Below are 19,574 nucleotides of genomic sequence, written 5' to 3'. Positions count from 1 at the left end.
GTTTTTCTGAGCCTCTGGGGTTTGAAAAACTCGCCCTGGCTCCATCGCACCTCTTCTAAATCGAAAGGTGCAATGCATGCTGGCTTGGCCATTGGCCAGTCAGTATGCATCCCACCTAGAACACTGCTGGGGGTGCAATGGGTGCAAAGAGGGCCATTTACGCACAGTTTTTCATGGAAATTTTTGCCTGTTTTTCAATAAATCAGGATCTTGACTCTTCTCTTGTTTGTTTCAGAGATTCATTGGAGAAAAATGCCTGTTACATGGCGAGAACATGAGCTTGAAGAAGAGGCCATGCTTGCTTTACATGATCCAGTTACGGTAAATGCACTGCGGAACAGTGGCCTCTTCAAGTTTTTCCGCATCTCTTGCATGAGGCAACAAATCAACCTATTGCAATATTTTCTCGATGCATGGGATCCTACCACCCAGGAGTTTCAGATTAGGGGCAAGTCCATCCCCTTGACTTTCATGGACATCTATTTTTTGACCGGCTTATCGAGGCGGGGTGCCCCTATCTCATTATCAGGTTCGGCCCGTGGGGGTGAATCTGTGAGAGATTACATTCGCAAGTATTGCAGAGAGGGATCTCAACTGAGTAAGGACGGAAATATCATTATCCGAGATGTCTCTGATAGGTCCTTGAGGACCATTCTGTTCACTTTTGCTAGACTGGCTGGTAGTGCGGCACTTCACGTGGCCAACAGGTCTTATATGCAGTACGCCTTGGAATGCCTTGAACCAAAGGTGTTCAACTGGTATGATGCAATACTCTCTTTGATGAAAGAACAACTGACCAAGGTGAAAAATGGAAGATTGAAGAACTTTGGATATGGTTCTATCTTGACAGCTTTCGCATTGGAAAAATCCCGTTGCTGTAGCCGCAGTATGTTTCACTTGATTTACCTCCACCGACTGGGCCACAGATGCAGAGATGGGTTGACCTTATGGCTAGACATGCTGGTCAGTCCCAGATTTCCTTCTCTGATACCTTTTTTGAGTGGTTCAACCGTCAGGAGATGGTTTTTTCCGAGTATCCATATGCTGGTATGGATTTCCGGAGTGATCCGATTTGGTACTGCCTGTTGGCGAGCAGTGGGGTGTCATCGGTAAATTATCTGACCATATCTCTGCTTATCATTCCTCTTTATAATGTTCTTGTGATTTCTTCTATCAGGACTAATCAAAACTCATGTGCTCATGCAGATGTTGGACCAGTTCAACTAGTAGTATGCCTGAGAGTGCCAGCTGCTGCTCCAGCAGGAGAGGGTGCGGGAAGGGCTATCCTTCGCGACCTTGATGTGGTCGAGACTCTTTCAGCATTGTAGGATCAGGTCGAGGGCCTTACTCTTGTTATTTCAGAAGTGAGGACCAACGAGCTGCCCCTGAGGTTGCAGCGACATACTACTGGTGTGCTGAGTTGGTGGACTAGGCTTTTACGCATGATTGCACAGGGGGTGACTTGTTATCACCAGCATCATTAGACTAGGGTGCCCCCTAGCATTTTGAGTTTTGGGTCATTTGACCAATTTTGTCTTGGTTACAGAACATTATGTGTAAACCATAAACAGTTATATATATATATATATATATATATTTTTGATTTTCAGAGTTTTATTTTGGTTAAGTTACATGATCCTGATGCAAATACTGATGAAATGCTTCTTTTTATAAATGTTGCAAATGTCTATCTAACACATAATTTGCCAACGAGTCTGTTAATGTGTTTAAGTTTCTGGAAATATGCTGATATTGAATAAAATCAAATTGTCTTTCCAAAATATTGACCCTTAGGAACATACGATAGATAGCTGGATTTCGGACAGAGTAGATACCAGTGAGTTGCAGTATGACGAGCTGTGAGTCTAGCCTGATGGCAAGTCAGCTTATGCCATGTGTGATGGCATCAGAGAGAATTTCTATCAACACGCTATATTCAACGATGTTATTTGTTGACCGACCAATACATACCCCTCTGAAACTTACTAACTTGTTGTTTGGATCAAAAATGGCCCAAGCCGCAGAAGATAGGTTCCGCAAACTATGACTTGCTCCGTCGGCATATCCAACGAAAGATTCCAACGGGTCCAACATCTGCGACAAATGTAAAAAGTGGATTACTTGACCAAAACAATTACTCTTAGCGAAAACAAAAATGTAACAAAAGCATATAGGTTACCACACTGAATCATGCATAGTAACGCTTAAGGTACAACCCGTTATGGGGTTGCGCCAATGGAATTCCGTCATAATCCATTAACTCGTAGGCTCCTTTTGATAACACTCTCTTAACAATATAGGGGCCCATCCATAAAGACTTGAACTTACCTACTCCCAATTTATCGGATTCATGGTCATAAAGTAAGACTAAGTCACCTTCTAAGAAGACACGGGGTTTGACATTCTTGTCGAACTGCACCTTGACTCGTTTCTTATGGGCTTCGTTAGCCAAAGTGGGATCACGATGGGTTTCATCCAATTGGATTAGTTCCAAGAAACGAGCCTCCTCTTTTGAAGTTCCAGGGAGAAGGTCGACTGCGAGTTTGAGGGACGAGATTTCACACTGAACTGGTAAGATTGCTTCTAGGCCATACACCAGTTGAAAAGGTGTAAACCCAGTTGCATTTCTTATCGATGTTTGGTATGCCCACAAAGCTGAGTACAGGATCAGGTGCTAACTCCTTTTGTGGACTCCAATCATCCTTTGCAGCATCCGCTTCAGGAATTTTTTGATTGCTTCAACTTGTCCATTGGCCTGCGGGTAATATGGAGTAGAGCTGTCGTGGGACAACCCTAATTTGTCAGCCAATTCAACCATCATGTGATTACGAAAATGCGATCCATGATCTGTGACTATAGCTTGTGGAATGCCAAATCTGGCGACTACATGATTGAAAAAGAAAAGGGTAGCTGTTTCACCAGTGTTATCTAATGTAGGCATCGCCTCAGCCCATTTGGTAAAATAGTCTACGGCGACTATGATACACCCATGCCCCCCGGTTGAGGTGGGGTTACATGTCATGAAATCAATGCCCCATTTGGCGAATGGCCCAACAACAACTATCGGTTGTAGAGGTGCGAGTGGTTTTTTGGTTTTGCTATCGAAAATTTGACATGCATGGCAACTTCTGACTGTGGTTATGCAATCTTTGAACATTTTTGTCCAGAAGTATCCTGCTCGTAAGATTTTTTGCATTGTAGCATAACCAGATTTATTCCCCCCACACGCGCCTGAATGGAAATCATTCAGGACTTTTTTGGCCTCCTCATGGGTGAGGCACCTCCTCAGAACTGTATTGACACCACAACAGTAAAGTGTATCACCGACGATCATGTAGCCTTTTGATTGGTATCGAATACATTTTTGTTCCGAGCGAGAGGTATTAGACCTATATTTTTGGGTTTGGAGATAGATGATTATATCTCCATACCACGGATTGCTTGAAGATATCAGAAACAAAGATTCATCCACGATGGTTTCTTCGGATGTTTCATCGTTGGACGATGATGAGAGATCACATAGTAATTCCGCGAAAACCAGGGATTTATTTGATTTGGATTTTACGAATTCCAGATCAAACTCTTGGAGAATTGCTATCCATTTTGAATATTTGCCCCCCAGGAACTGTCGCGACAATATATAAGTCATGGGGTTGCAATCTGACAAAATGGTAGTTTTTCGAAAGAGGACATAGTGTCGAAATCTCTGTATCACTTGAACAGCTACGAGACCAGCTTTTCAACATAGGAATACTTTCTTTCTATATCATTTAAGTTCCTACTCAAATAATATATAGGATGTTCAATTCCGTTGTTGTCTTGAACTAAAACCATTGCGGTGGTTGTATCCGCTGCAGCCAGATACAGGTTAAAGTCTTTTCGATAATCGGGGGCGTACATTAATGATGCTTTCATTAGGGATTCTTTTAAAGAATCAAAGGAGGCTTGCGCGACCTAATCCCAAACGAAGGGTACCTCCTTTTTCAATAGACGTGTATAACCTTTAGCAAGTTCGGCATAATTTGGAATGAACCTCCTCAGAAAGTTTGCTTTCCCTTGGAGTTTCTGAATCTGAAGCAAATTTGAAGGTGGAGGAAAATTTATGATTGCCTGAACATTACATGGGTCGAGACGAATCCTGTCTTTTGAGACTACAAAGCCAAGCAAATGACCAGAACTAACAAAGAACACAAATTTGTGCGGATTGAGTCGTATCTTGTAGTGTCGTCAACGTATAAATATCGCTCTCAAATGCTGCGGATGATTGGTCTGCTTTCGCGAATGAGCTGGAAGGTTGTCGAGATATGGTTGAACAATGTTTTTGATGTCATGGAAGGCATAATTCATTGCCCTCTGAAATGTTTCCCCTGTGTTCTTTAAACCAAAGGGTAATTTGCGATATGCAAATGTGCCCCACGGACAAATAAATGCAGTCTTTGACTGGTCCTGTGGGCGGATATTTATTTGATTATACCCGGAGAATCCATACATAAATGAAAATATTTCACATCCGGCGTATTCATCAATTATCTGGTCAATAAAGGCTGTAGGGTAGTTGTCTTTCGGACAAGCTTGATTTACATCCCTATAATCGACGCACACTCTAATTGTTCCTTGTTTTTTCATCACAGGAACAATGTTCGATACCCAATTGGTTAGAGGAACCAGGTAAATAAAACCAACATGGAGAAGTTTCTCAACTTCCGCCTTGATAGCAGCGGCTTTCTTAGGGTGCACCTGCCGTAGCCGTTGTCGTACCGGTTTGACATCTGGATACATCTTGATTTCGTGTTCAACTATACTCGAGTCAATGCTTGGCATTTCATCGTATGACCAAGCAAAGACATCTCTGAATTCACGAAAAAGAGCGTTATATATTTCGAGTTCTGAAGGAGAACAACATTTGGCAACATAAATATTTTCTACAACATCTGTTTTGGTCGAGATATTTATGGCGATAGTCTCTTCAATATTGGACAAGTTTCGCTCGAAATCCACCGTGTTTATAGTATTTGATAGGAAATAAAAAACTGAAGGACGATGAAGGTCATCAGGAGTATCTTCTTGACAATCCAGAAGATGGGAACGATGGTGGTAATCTTCCCATGGCACCCATTCAATTATCATTGACTGAATAATTCCTTAGTTGGTGTAATGCACTTGCGACCAAGGATCTAAAGGGGTGCCATATTCCTTAGACCTATCTATCCAAATGCTTGATGAGCGTTGATTCGGGCCTGCCTCCCATGCCGAAAACATTGATTGCTACAATATTTCTATTGGGCTTGGAGGCAATACCTGCGGATGATCCATATTAATATCGTTTTCTGAGATATTTTGAATTGAAGATATCATATTGCAGGTTCCTATCATCGCCACTTTTTCCAAATTGGTGGCAGGAGGGAAAACGTCCCCATTAATATAGGGTCTTTTAGGAGGCCTACTCTGATATTTTGAAGCGAATGGGGGCTTCCATGGATCATCGGAATGCTTCCCGTAACTTGGGAACTATTGGGGAGAAATGTTTGTTGGTCAACGATTGTAATTCCTCCTTGAAAAGGAAATGCAATCTTCCTAAAGTAGGTCGACACAACCGCAACCATAGCATATATCCATGGTCTTCCCAGTAGGATGTTGTAATCGAGGTTTCTGTCGATTACTTCGACATCTATTGCTACTGTTTCCCCCCCTATTTCAACTTGCAAGTTACTTAGAATACCATACGGGGTATATGTTCGTCTATCAAATGCTTTTAATGTCGTCGAAGATCGTGACAAGGTTGGAGATCCTAAAGTTTTCCAGCAACTCATCGACATAATACATGTAGATGCCCCCCATCAATAATTGTTCAATGAACAGTTTTGTTGAGGGCTTTCACCTAAATGAGGAAAGCTAGTTGAGCTGGTAACTGAGGATCATATCCTTTGTGATTAAAGGACACAAGATTAGAATCCTTTGGGTCTATCCCACCTATAGCTGATAATAAAGCCTGCTTTTGGGATGGGAAATTTTGTAGTACTTCAAGTGTCGACATAGCAGATGGTGATTGGGCCAGATCTTCCACTATGTTATAATGTTGTGCTACTCTGGCATGAGGATTAAATGTCGACTTGTGTACTAATCACTTTGGAGGTTTTATTGTTAGCTCCGGAATTATGGGGGGCGCAACTTCTGTCGAAGTTGTTGTCAAACTACTAGGTTGATCTTTATCCTTGTTGTTCGACAGCCGTGGATTCCCATAATCTTTATTCCTTGTCGATATCAAAGCATCATTTTGCTGTTTCGAAACCAATAACATCAACACTTGGGACAGGGAAGCATTTTCACTAGCAACCAGATTTGTTCCTGGATTTGGAAATGGATCAGTCAATACCGCTGAGGTTTTTGAATCCTTGAAGAATCTTTTAAGCTCAGCTTTATGTGGACAATCTCTTGTCCAATGATCCTCATCACATATTAAGCATGGAATTTTTGGTTTCCTATCTCCAGGAGGGTTTGCAGAAGAATTTTCAGGTGATGATTCCTCCTGTTTCTTCTTCTTCCCTTTGTTTTTCTTCTTGCCTCCTGGTTGCTTGGTTTCTTTGCCTTTATCAGTCGAGATGACATTTACTTCCGAGGCGAGAAGTTCTTCTTTTGCATTTTGACTGGAAATCTTACGGGCCTTTTTAGATGTAGCCTTTATCGATTTTGTGTCTGTCGTACCAATCACGCCATCACTGGCATGATAGTCATTGTTCGATTTAGGAGGAGGAACGGAAAATTCTAGTCTGGGAGTGTCATGGATTTTATTGTAGAGCGTGCCAGACTGGGTATAAATCAATTCTAAATATTGCGCATGAGCAATAACTTGCTTTTTAGTGACGACTCCTCCTTTTGCCACATCTTCTGTAATGGAAGGTAATAATGACTTAATAAACCATTCAGCTAAAAGCTGATTAGGAACATACGTTTTTACCATTCTTCGACGATGTCACCACTCATAAATATGATCAGATATGTGAGTGGCCGTTGTTTGCTTGAAATTGGTAAGAAGTTCTATTCCCATTTCGTACCATATTGGTAACTGAAAATGGGTTAAAAAGGTTGTGGCTAGGGCGCTGAAGTTGTCAAACGACGCTCTGGGTAACTCGATATACCATTTTGCTACTGGACCAGTTAACGTCCTATGAAAAAGGCGAAGCCCAATCGAATCATCGTTTAGGGTGTTTGATGAACACCACAGATGAAATGTCATCACATGATTCGACGGGTCTTCACCCGGATTTCCATTAAATTTAGGAATATCTTACAGAAGTTTATGCGGAATCGCTGGCCACCAAGGGGCGTAAGCAATTGGATCATTCGTTAGCCGATTTAGATCTGGTAACTCTAAAGTTGCCATGAAGGGTAACTGTTGATTCGGGTTTGGCGAAGCATACCCAGGATAGGACGGAATGGCCTGAGTAGTTGGTCTTTGCATACCAGCATAATGCATTTGATGTTGGTAACTTTGGTAAGGTTGATGGGCATAACCATTGTAGAATGGTTGACTTTGACCGTTTTGAATATACGGCTGCCCACTATTTGCAAATATTTGTTGCTCAGATCCTTGGTATACTTGTTGGAATTGTAGTTGTTGGTATTGCACCAGCCATGGATGGAAGCCATGTGCTGTTGTCCAATACTGACCCTTTGACCAAGATGAGGGGTAATTATACCCGTTTGGGCCTATGTCATTCCACTAGTTGGCGATTGTGGTTGAGTCGCAGGGACAAGAGGCTGTTGCATTACAACCTGAGAAACCTGAGGTTGGCATACAACAGGCAATGCTTGTACTTGCGACACTGTCACAATAGCCGACGCAGTTGGTATATTTGACATAGGTAGACATTTTTGCATCGAATATACAACTCTTGGTTGTTGAGGCAGTATTGGCACCCAACCGCTAGACGTAATTCCAGCATAACCTGAATTTTGTTGTGAATTCTCGTATGGTTGTCCTCTCAGGGGAGACAATGAAAAGGTATACTACCCACCATACAGTGGTAATCCAGTACTCAAAGGAATTGTTTGTCCTTGAGAACCAGACTGCCCAAATTGACACTCTGAAGGATCAATTTGCTGAGACTCAACATAAGAGTTCCCGGATACTATTCCGGATGAAAAAACAGGAACAGACCATACTGTCGAAGTAGCCCCTAAGTGGGCCCCTTCTTGTGATTGAGAGCTAGTTGGGACAGATGGTATGCCGACGAACATTGTTGGAGTGACAATAGGAAGTTCTGCCGTTGCTGTGTCAGATGACACAGTCCTAGATGTCGACGGTTGTTCAAAAATTTCTAGTCTATCCAAAAGATTGCCTAGCGATTCTACAAGAGCTTCTGGTGATGGTAGACTAATTTCTGATGAAGAAGGATATAGAGTGATCCTGACTCCAAATTGCGATGGAGTACTAGATGGAGGATCCTCCACAATCTCTTCTATAGCAATCAGACCAGGTGGAAGAGGTAGATCGTCAGGTCCGTAAAATATTTCTGGTGCCGAAGAAGGTATAGAATCTGCAGCAACAGATGTTTGGGGAGTAACACCTTCCGAATCAGCTGTAGATGGAGTTGGTTCAGTAATACAAGTGTTTACCTTCACACTAGGATCAGTTCTACTGTCCTTTGGTGGCTGTTGAACTTCTTCTGTAAAGGTAGGGATACCAAAAGTGTTTGGAGTAACTGGAGTCTCTGATGGTGTTGGAACACTTGTTCTAACTTTACCAGGGGATTTGGAACCGGTTAAACGAGTTCGCTTTGTCCGTAATAGTTTCGATTCTGGAGACAAAAATGGTTGACTCGTAAGCCTCCGCGAACGACAGGGTTTAAATTGACTTTCTTCCACGATTGTGAATTACTCGATCAACTAAAAATCAAGGGGAAGTATGTTTCCGAATTAGATGAATTTTAGATGCTTTGACACAACTTGTTTTTTCAATTTTTAAGAGTCGAGAAAAAACAAAAGATGACTCTAGTTGCCTTCGATTTTTAATGAGGCTGAAGTGACAAGTGCTCAGATGAACCTTTTCATTTAAGGAGTCTAAAAAGGAATGAAAGAGACTGCTCTGGAAATCTAGACAGAGGGATTACCAAACCAATCGCAAAACTGCAGAATAATTTTTATGGTATGGCAGTCAATCTTCCTGAATGCTGTGTTTAGTGCATTGCGATCGATAGGGCGGTAGACACGACTTCCTATGGATAAAGGATAAAGCCTATTGTGGTCTCCCAATATATACTCGACGGTACGTGGGAGAACAAGTCCGTACTGGCACTTATTGTCTCAAAGTGGAGGAATCACCCAACCAATAATGAAAACAACAGTTACCAGGCTTTACGACGCCGGAATATGTCTCTAGCCTAGACTTCTAGATGTTGTGCATTAGGTTCCAAAGCGTTTTTAGATTCATTAAATTTATTTTACAGTTGATCTTGCATAAGAAATTTGCCTTTCAGGTTCACCACATGATGTAGATGTACAATTCCTAAAATGCAATCTAAGATGATAAACAGTAATTTAATCTTCTTTTTGCAATGAAAATCCTAGCTACTAAGGAAAGAGAGATGACGTTCTTCCTAGAGCAGAGAGAACACACTATATGCACTGTCCTAAATCAAACAAACGAACAGTCTAAATGCAAATGAACGTGCATGTATTTGTTTTCAGCCTTCTTAATGTGTGAATGGTAAAAAGAAAGCTAAGCACAAATCTGAATTATTTTTCAAAGCAACATTACTAGCAAGTTTCTTTTCAAGACAAAATGAGGACAATGACGACACTTTGCGATTTGGAATTGAAAACTTGCTTTCGACACTTGACAAACTACTAATTCAAATCAAATACAAGAGTAATAGTGTAATCGACTATCAAGAACAATCGGATTGCCTTCTATGACTGAAAACGACACTTGCAACACTTTCAAATCAAGAAACGATAGTACAATTACGCTGCTTCTTTGTAAAAGAGAACTGAAAATGGCTCAAAATACATAAAAACATCTGCATTTCTTTGCACAATGGAGGCGGAATAATGGCAAGGAAGGGGGTTTCAATAGAGGTGTACTGACTATAGGCAGCAAAAGTCTTGAATAGAGCTGAAAAGAGTGAACACAGAAACCAAAGTCTAGGAGCAGGAAAGGCCTTGTCTGATCAACGCACCTGTAACACAGTGAAAAAGAGATGCAGCGCACCTACTACACTCGGGAAGTGCGATGCATCCAGAATTCACAGAAGAGACAGTGCGCTGGACCAGGGATGAGACTTCAACTATGTTCCGGGTCACAGTTTGCAACTCAGTTCAGGGATTTAGTCCAAGCAAGTGGTAATCAGTAAATCAATCATAGGGGTAGATCTAAAGAGGTTACTAGAGCCACCACAAGGGCAATTAGAGAGCTTGTAAATCAATTGTTCAGTTCATAAACAAAACCCGGAGATGGACTGAAGCAACATTGATCTACTTTTCACTTGCATCGCAAATGCAGTTCGAAGGCTAGCTGGCTTGAATTCAGGCTCCGTCTGTAAGTTTATAAAGCAAAAAAATGTAGATAAAAAAACAATCTATTTGCTCCCCAGCGGAGTCGCCATTTTGTTATCGGGAAATCTAGTGTCTATGCAGAGTTGCTAGTCCCACTAAGGCTGGTAGCTACCTTAGAAACAAACAAACTAAAACTACTTTCATTTTCCTTTATGATAAATAGATAAGAGGGGAATAAAGGAGACCAACCTCTGTCTTGTGCTTGGTTCCTTGCTTGATTCCTCTCCCTTCTGATAGATCTTTGCCACTCACTTCCTCATCTACCCAGCTTCAAAGAGCACATGTAGAATCAAAGCAGCATAACACTATCCAGGAACATAGATCTATTATCGCAAACAATATAGGACCAGATATATATTGACCACACAAATGCATATATCATCAATCATACAAGAATGTGGAGGAAAACTTGAATAGCTTTATTGATAATCAAGAAGTAGCAAAGATGATTACAACCAATTGTGCTGACCCAGCATCATCCTCTCAACAAGAAAGCCCTTCTTCACCTCATGAAAAGCTTAGATCACCCAACATTATGATATTGCACCAAGAAACCAACATCACTTCCTTACAAGATACAAAATTCCAGCATCTGGATCTTTGGGATGATGGATCCATATATAGATGTTTGCAAGGGGTGTGAGTCAGCTTTTGAGATTTGATTAGTGTCCTCTCTCTGATAATTCTTGATTCCACTTGGAGATTGATGATCTCTTACTCATCCCTGGGCGAACGCAGAGAGGCAAGTGTCGCAGGAGAAGTTTCTAGAAGATTCCATGATCCTCCACCTTGCATATTGACCCTGCCATTTGTCTACTCTCGCCCATCGCACCCCATAGAAGGGCTTTTCAAGATGCATCACACCTCCTATGTGTATTTAGGTGGGATGCAGTGCACTTTGACCATGTAGTAGGTGAGATGGTCCAGTTTTGACCAGTCTTGAGCAGTTTTTTATGGAGAACTTCTGGGAGAAGCTGTAATCAGTTGACCTTGTTCTTTTAGAGGTTGGAACAACACTTTTAGGGACTTAAGAGCCCTTGGTTTATGGACATTTATGATTGGGGTTGCAATGCCCAAAAATGTCTATAACAGGGGGCCACAAGAGAGCTTAGTCATTTTTCCAGCCCTGAAACACCCATTGTCTCTCTACACCAAGAGAGTTTCTCGGAGCTCATAGATTTTGTCAATGCATCTACAGTATTCTTCAAAGTGTCCACCTTTACCAGCAACACCTTTTTGTCTTTTATCATATCCATCACAAACTGATACTGAACATCAATGTGCTTTGTCTTTGAATGATATGCGGGGTTCTTTGCCAAGAAAATTGCACTTTGGTTGTCATAGTCTATCCTTATAGCTCCCTGTACTAACCCCATACTTGAACATAATCTCTGCAACCAAATTGATTCCTTGCTTGCATGAGTGGCTTCCATGTATTTTTCCTTTATAGTTGATAGTGCCACTACAGATTGTTTCTTACTCATCCAACTGACTGCACCTCCAAATAGGTTAAACACATACCCACTTGTAGATCTTCTCTAATCCAGATCTCTAGCACAGTTTGCATCAACAAAGCCACGAATATCCAACATTCTGTCCAATCCTGATCTTCCTTCGTAGCACAAACCATAATCACTAGTGCCACGCAAATACCTGAAAACCCACTTCACTATTGTCCAGTGCTCCTTCCCTGGTTTTGACATAAACCTGCTCAATACTCCCACTGCATGTGCAATGTCTGGTCTAGTACATACCATTGCATACATCAGGCTACCGACTGCACTTGCATATGGAACACGGGACATGTCCTCTTCTTCTTCTTGTGTCATGGGACACTATTCAACAGATAACCTCATACCTACAGGAATAGGAACCTTCACTGGTTTACTATCTTGCATATTAAACATCTGCAGTATTGTCTCAGCATACTTCCTCCAGTTTAACCACAGCTTCCTCTTTGCCCGATCTCTTTTAATTTCCATGCCCAAAATATAGTTTTCAGCACCAAGATCTTTCATGTCGAATTTGGAGGACAATTGGGTCTTCAAATCCTGGATAATTTCTTTGTCATTTCCAACCAGCTACATATCATCCACATACAAGACCAGATAAATAACACGGTCACCAATTAATTTAAAATACACGCAGTGATCTACTTTGCTTCTGGTGAAGCCAAGTCCCCGTATAAATGTATCAAATTTTTGATACACATCCTTGGTGACTGTTTTAACCCATACAGAGACTTATTTAACTTGCATACTAGTTCTTCCTTACCCTTCACTGCAAAGCCTTCAGGTTGCTTCATGTATATTTCCTCTTCCAGATCCCCGTGAAGAAATGTTGTCTTCACATCCATCTGTTCTACCTCAAAATCAAAAGCAACAACAACAGATAAAAGTAATGTAATAGAAGTTACCTCGGAAATAGGAGAAAAAATTCACCAAAATCAATTCCCGACACCTAGGAATAACCTTTTGTTACCAATCGAGCTTTTTATTTCTCCACCTTTCCTTCTACATTTTTCTTCTTGTTAAACACCCATTTTCTGCCAATGGGTTTCCTTCCGGCCAACAACTCCACCAGATCCCAAGCCTCATTTTTGTGCAAAGATGCCATTTCATCAACCATGGCCTCTTTCCAGAGTTTGCCATCCTATGAATCTACTACTTCCTTCACAGTTCTGGGATCATCGTCAGTAATAGATAAAGCAAAATTTGAACAGAAAGTAGATGGACTATACCTTTCTAGCTGCCTTCTTTCTCAAATTGATCTTCTCACACTCGGAGTTTGTGGCTCTTCATCTTCTAATTCCTCCTTTGTTGTAGAGTCTAATTCTTCCTCCTTAGGCTCAAACTCTATCTTCTCAGGTTCCTTTGGTTGGACTTCATGTTTAATAACATCTTTTACCTCTCTGGACACCACATCTTGGCTATACACAACCTTCCGTGTGACTAGATTCCAAAGCTTATAACCCTTTAAACCATCCTTATACCCAATAAAGATGCACTTTTCAGATTTACTATCCAACTTGGTTTGTTTTTCCTTTGGAACATGTACATATGCATCACATCCAAATACCCTTAGATGTGAAAGAGAGGTTTTATTACCATTCCATACCTCTTGTGGAGTCTTATCCTCCAATGCTGATGAAGGTGACCTGTTGACCAGGTAACATGCAGTATCTACCTCCTCTGCCCAGAATTCCTATCCTAACCCAACACCACTGAGCATGCTCCTTGCCCTTTCCATCGACGTCTTATTCATTCTTTCTACAAATCCATTTTTAGGAGGTGTATATGGACTAGTCTTCTATCATGCTATACCACACTTCTTACAAAATTCTTCAAATTCCTTGCTACAAAACTCTCCACCATTGTCTGTCCTCAACACCTTTATCTTCTTCTTTGTCTGATTTTCCACAAAAGCCTTAAATTCTTTAAACTTTTCAAAGGATTCAAATTTCTTCTTAAGGAAATATCCATGTATTCCTTGGGAAGTCATCTATAAATGATACATAGTACACAGACTTACCCAGTGATGGAACCCTCACAGGTCCAAACACATCACTGTGCACAAGTTCTAATATCTGTTTTGCCCTCTTACTACTAGAGGGGAAGCTCACCCGATTCTACTTCCCATATACACAATTTTCACAGAAATCAAAATCCAGAGAGCTATTACTCATAACTTCTACCATACCTTTACCATGAAGTATTTGAAGGACCATCTCTCCAATATTTCAAAGCCTTTGATGCCACAACATGGTCTTCTCTCTAGAGACCACTAGATTTTCTACTCCACTTTCAGGAACCACAGAACTGTTGCACCCATTAACAACCATGCTACCTTGCAGCTTGTACAGAGTTCCAATATGAACTCCTCACATCAACACCAGTGCTCCCTGAACCGTCTTGCAGGTATCCTTCTCGAACACTGTTTTTACACCTACATCATCCAGCTTTCTTACAAAAATTAGATTTCTCACCAATGCAGGAATATGTAGAACACTTGGAAGTGTTCTAACTCTTCCACCTTGCAACTTCAACTTTACCTTTCCACGACCAATGATTTTATCCTTCCTGTCATCCCCCAAGAAGAAACCACCACCATCATATTTCTCGTACTTGCAGAACCACTCTCTATGGGGAGCGAAGTGAAAGGATGCACCTGAGTCAATCAACCATGCCTCATGATCTACATGTGTACTTGAAGAAGCTAAGTACACATCCCCACCTTCATCTGAGGTGGTTTTTGCCTCTGTGGAAGGAGCCTCATTAGATCCCTTTCCTTTGTCAGGAGCTTCAAATTTACAGTCCCTTTTGAAGTGGCCTTCCTTTCCACATTTCCAGAACACCACCTTAACAAGTTTTCCTAGAGATTTAGATCTCCCACTCAATGACTTATTTTTGTTTCTATTCTGGGACCATCCTCGTACAGACAAGGCATCACCATTCTGGATCTCCATATTTTTCCATCTCATCTCCTTTGTCAGCAAGGCTGAGACTATTTCATCAAACTGCAAGGCAGTTGCATTGCTACCTATTGCAATAACCAGACTATCCCACGAATTTGGTAGAGAACACAAAAAACTGATGCACTTATCTTCATCTGAAATTTTAATATCAACAGATGCTAACTAACTTACCATAGTATTAAATGCATTCAAATGCTCTGTCACCGAGTCTCCATCTTTCATCCTCAGGTTATACAACTTTTTCCGCAGGAACAATTTATTCACCAGAGACTTAGATTGGTACAAAGTCCCTAACTTGTCCCATAAAGCCTTCATCGTAGCTTCCCCTGATACATTCAGCAATACTGAATATGAGACACACAATCATATTGTGCTCTTTGCCTTCCGATCCAACTTCTTCCATTCTTCATCAGACACTCCCATTGGTTTAGTACCCGGATCTACCGCGATCCACTGATCTTTATCCACCAACAGATCCTCTATCTTGAGTTTCCACAACTCAAAACTTTGACCATTAAATTTTTCGATCTCTATCTTTCCACTGCTCGCCATATTCTTTCACCAATAGAATTGATCTCGCAGATCTCCAATTGAACAGAGTCTACCACGGGCCCGAGCGAAACCCCTCAGAAACAAAGGCATCCCCTTGAAGCCAAAACAACTCTGATACCAAATGTAGGTTTTAACCCCATATAGAAATTTCCTGCATATGAATTCTAAAACACATAAAATAAACAATGCGAGAGCATAACACATAAACACATATGCACAAAGGTTTCCCCTGGTTCCCAAAACCCGGACTACCAGCTTGATTTTTCATTATGTTCCTTTCAATGTTATAATACAGATTTATACATGCTGAAGCATCCAATACCATGGACCGAAAACCATCGGGTCCAAAAACATGTGCGAAAATCATGCACAAAACCATAGGTGTGTCAGCCCATCCTAACATAGGGTCCAAAACAATAAAGTGTGGTTACGGGTATGCCTCAAACTCCCTGTGACCCCCCGCTACAAAATAGGTGTAACAAAGGGGGGCTCTGGCCCACCTCTAACCCCCTGGTTAACTACGTGGGCTAGTCGTGGAAAGAATATAACACAACCCAACATAAAATTTGATTGAATTTTTGATATCTAAGGCTTTATGTGTTGAAGACAGAGTCTAGAGTGTATTACAAAAACCTATCAAGATGTTGAAGTCTAATGTATAAAAGATGTAACCTTGCTAATGAAGAACCTAACTAGGTTTAGGTATTTGATGTCTAAAACTTGAATGTTTTGATGCTTCCATTGCAATGGCATGAGTTTGATATAGTTGACTTCATGATTTTGTATATTCGCATTTGGTTGTATTTGCTATTAAATTTTTGCAGGTACATAGTCTTTAATATGTTAAAGATGTACGTAATTGAAGATGATAATAATAATGAGCATGATGAAGGAAGCTACAAGAATGATGATGATAAAGATGACCTTAATGCCATGAAGACTTGAAATATTTTAGTCTCTCCAATGTTATAAATGAAGAAAATTGTTGAAGTTGAGAGGGAGCTTGGTTAGAAGAAAGGGAATATCTCCCCAGTTAAGAAGGAGGACATATTATGGCAGTCATAATACCTTGAAGAAAGAATGAAACCGAAGAATGAATGAAAGAACTATAGATGGATGTTCATGATTCATGAAGTTGCAAACAAAATACATGAGAAGTTTTGAGGTTGTATTTGGTGCTACTCAAGAAAAGAAAGGTGATAGATTTCGATAATCTATATATGGCTAACTTGATCATCGTAAAAGTATAATAAAAATAACTAAGGACCCTGAAGGTTTGTGATTACTTGCATATATACTTGATGATTTATTATTGATTGAGGTTGATATTGTGTAGGATATCTCTGTAAATGATTGAACATTTGAAGCATGCTTGGAGTGGTTAATATATAACTCATTTGGTTGATTGGGAGAGATGAAGCATATTTTGGCAACAAGATGCTTAGAAGGAAAATTGGCTGGCCTATGTGTTGATGTCAAGATGCTGAAGTAGTGAGGGTGGCATTGGTCATGGAGATCAGACCGTTGAGACACACCTAGATGCCTTTGTTGGTGTTAGAGCTTAAAATCCTAATGGTACTTGGAGTGGCTAAATGTTGAGTACATCATAGTCCCACCTGATTAGAGTACCCTATTTAGGTATCTAATCTGTAGCATTATGTGTGTTGTGACTCGTCATAAAGCATACCATTTTGAGATCTTCCATGTAACTTTATATATATGTAATTACGAATACCTCCTTAGTTAAGAGGGACTGTTGAAGAATGTAACTAATGTTAGTCTTCATAATTGTATTCAATTCATGATGTAATGTATTTATCAAAAGAAAGAAAAATAAATTTTATTATAAAAGAATTTGATGTGTTAAAGTATGGGTTTCATTCTTGGGACAATGGTTAATAATTCAAAGCCTCCATTTAAGGCCTCTAGTGTTTGTGTTAAGAGTCCTTGTCCTTTTCATTATGTAATAGACTCTTCTTGGGCTTCTTGAGTCAAGAAATAAATTTATTTTAGTATACAATAATTCATTTAGGCTTCCTCCACCAAGTTTTCCTCAAAGAAGGTCAAATAGGCCTCATCAAGGGAATTTGGCCTCATAAAAGCAGTATAAATAGAGGGAACTTGACCTAATTTGAAGAATGCACACTCAAGTTCAGCATACATTAGATGGAAGTAGTAAAAGGGCATGAAATTCAAAGAATAAGGAGGAAAACCTACCAAACAAGAAGGAAGTCTTTGCAAAGAAAAAGAAATAAAAATTTCTCTCTCTTGTAATCCAAATGTGTGAAATTAAGGAGCTGTAGGAAGGCCAAAATTATAGGGCTATAGTAGGGAGGAAATTATGGAGTAGTTGGGATGAAATTCTATATTAGTTGGGCCAAAAGTTTGGAATTTTGTTGAGCTAAACCTGCTAGATAAGAGGAGACTACTAAAGTTTGCAGAATCATCTTGGAAGGCTAAATTGGTGGAGGAGGGCATTTTGATCTTGTCTAAGGTCTTGGTCTATCTCAATTTTATTATTGGAAGAGTTTGACTAGGTTTTTTCCTAGAAAGGGATCTTAGCCCTGAATGAGTGACTACATATGGTGTCATTGTTCTTCATGTTTTGATTTGATGATTTCTCAAAAACAAGACAAAATAAGAACACAAGGAAAGATAATAAGACTAAAAGACTATCACAAGTAATTATCAATATAATAAAATTTTTCTACCTTTCCAATTTTCTAACAAAGGAGTATTTTCTAGAGGAATTAAAGAAATCCAAGCCCCCTACTTTTGATGGTGAGATGACCAAATCAGAAGATGAAGAAATATGACTTCTTGGAATGATTTTTTTTTTCTTTAGAATTCATGATTACTTAGAGAATATGAAGGCCAAGATAACCACTTTTAGTCTTAAAGGAAACGAAAATATATTGTGGGAAGATTCCAAGCATGTGAGGGGCATAAAGGAAGAAAAGATGATTTGAGAAGAATTTGAAAGACTCTTAGAAAAGAAGTACTTATCTAAGAGATATTATGATGGAAAGTCCAAGGAATTCTATGAGCTCAAGATGGGTTCCATGTGAGATGAAGAATATAAAACTTGATTTCTAGAGCTATTGAGTTATGTTCCATACCTCAAGGATGAGAAAGAAAATATCCAATGGTTCATCAATGGATTTCCATTATCATTGAAAGAACATAATGAGTTTGATGAGCCTTAGTAATTGGAAGAAGCCATCAGAAAGTTGAAGCATTTTTATGAACAATAAAAGTGCAAGCCTGGGTTCAAGAATGATTGGAAGGGTAGTGAGAATACTAAAGGAAAATGGCTCGATAAGTGAGAAATATCTCAGGATACAGTTGAACATGAATGATTATTGAAGTTGTGTTAAGACATTTTAACATACAGGTTTTGTCAAGGATCACTCCTATGAGAGAATAATTGTACGGATGGCATGAAAATATCCTCATTTGTAGGAGGAATCAATTGGGAAATAGGTAGCCCTAGCTGATTTATGATTATGATATTATGTGTTTATAACTATGCCCATGTCTATGTTATGAACAAGGAATGTTGAAGGATGCATCAAAAAAATTAAAACAGTGTAATCTACGACATGTTGGGACAAACATGGATAGTGGAAGGAACCATAGACCCAAGATTTCAGTTTTGGATGCACGTAATAAGGCGTGGGAAAGACACTAAAGCCAAGGTTTCCTGGTAGAGATGGTGTGGTCTGTGGATGTGCAATACTGCTATTGTGTATATGTTGTACCATTACATTTGTATTATGTATGTGTTGTGTTGATTGTGTTGTGACATGTGTATTCATTGTGTTGTATCATGTATATATGTAAATGTGTTGTGTTATACACTATGTGTATGTGTATGTGTTGTATAATGTGTTGGAACAGGGAAGAAAAGCAAGGAATTGCTGAAGAGAAGAGAATAGATGTGAAGTGGATTTATTCTTAGGTTCCATAGAAGCTGTGGGTTGGGCTAATAATC

Source organism: Pinus tabuliformis, chromosome 6 (assembly GCF_031772625.1).
Source record: "Pinus tabuliformis cultivar Carrire ecotype Pingquan chromosome 6, CPIR1, whole genome shotgun sequence".
In the NCBI taxonomy this organism is placed as follows: Eukaryota; Viridiplantae; Streptophyta; class Pinopsida; order Pinales; family Pinaceae; genus Pinus; species Pinus tabuliformis.
Note: the sequence above shows the minus strand (reverse complement) of the source record.